We start from the raw sequence: 1,272 nt of genomic DNA, 5'->3' as shown, positions 1-1,272 counted from the left end.
CTCCTGGGCTGAAGCGAGTCTCCTGCCTCAGCCTCCCAAGTAGCTGGGACCACAGGCGCCCACCACAATGCCCGGCTATTTTTTGGTTACAGCCATCACTGTTGTTTAGCGGGCCCCAGCTGGATTCAAACCTGCCACCTTAGGTGTATGTGGCTGGTGCCTTAGCTGCTTCAGCCACAGGCGCCGAGCCTTTTTTTTTTTTTTTTTTTAAGAGACAGTTTTATGGCTGGCACCTGTGGCTCAAGCGGCTAAGGTGCCAGCCATGTACACCTGAGCTGGCTGGTTCGAATCCAGCCCGGGCCTGCCAAACAATGATGGCTGCAACCAAAAAATAGCTGGGCATTGTAGCAGGCGCCTGCTGTGATGCCATGGCACTCTGCTCAGGGTGACAGCTTGAGGTTGTGTCTCAAAAAAAAAAAAGACAGTCTTACTTTGTTGTCCTCGGTAGAGTGCTATGGTGCCACAGCTCACAGCCACTTCCAGCTCTTGGGCTTAAGCAGTTCTCTTGCTTCAGCCTCCCAAGTAGCTGGGACTATAGGCACTTGCCACATGGCCAGCTATTTTTTTGTTGTTGTTGCGGTTTGGCGGGGCCAGGTTTGAGCCTGCCACCTTCGGTATATAGTGCCGGCACCCTACTCACTGAACCACAGGCGCCACCTGACCACCTCTTTAAGTTGACCTGAATATTATAGGCAGAACATAACACCACTTGTGGTTATCAATACAGTAGGCCTCGTTCCTTATGGTGACCACCTCCAAATGTTGACACATTGTTACGAGTCTCTTCGTTGGTAGGGTGATGCCTATAGCTCAAAAGGGTAGGGTGCTAGCCCCATTTACCCAGGGTGGTGGGTATAAATCTGGCCTTGGCCAAAACTGTAACCAAAAAAATAGCTCGGCGTTGTGACCGGCTCTGGTAGTCCCAGCTACTCAGAAGGCTGAGGGAAGAGAATCACCTAAGCCTTACTAAGAGCTAGAGGTTGCTGTGAGCTGTGATTTTATAGCACTGTACCGAGGGTGACAAAGTGAGACTCTGTTCCTAAAAAAAGAAAACTTAACGTTTTGGTGTTTAGTATAGTCATAGTACGTTCCAGCATTATTTACAGGTTACTGTGTCTGATAAAGTTAAGAATTCATGAGCTGGCTCGGCGCCTGTGGCTCAAGCAGCTAAGGCTCCAGCCACATACACCTAAGGTGGCGGGTTCGAATCCCCAGCCCGGGCCTGACAAACAACAATGATGGCTGCAACCAAAAAATGGCCAGGCGTTGTGG

The 1,272-nt window shown here is 50.4% G+C and overlaps 1 protein-coding gene across 1 annotated transcript in view; it reads left to right on the top strand.

Moving 5' to 3' along the window:
• The window catches only part of RBM39 (RNA binding motif protein 39), a 44,466-nt gene that overhangs the window by 21,174 nt on the left and 22,020 nt on the right, over positions 1-1,272 (top strand). The window lies entirely within an intron of this gene.

Source organism: Otolemur garnettii, unplaced genomic scaffold (assembly GCF_000181295.1).
Source record: "Otolemur garnettii isolate 467f Iridium unplaced genomic scaffold, OtoGar3 scaffold00025, whole genome shotgun sequence".
Lineage (NCBI taxonomy): Eukaryota > Metazoa > Chordata > Mammalia > Primates > Galagidae > Otolemur > Otolemur garnettii.
This window is presented reverse-complemented; position numbering and strand designations above follow the sequence as displayed.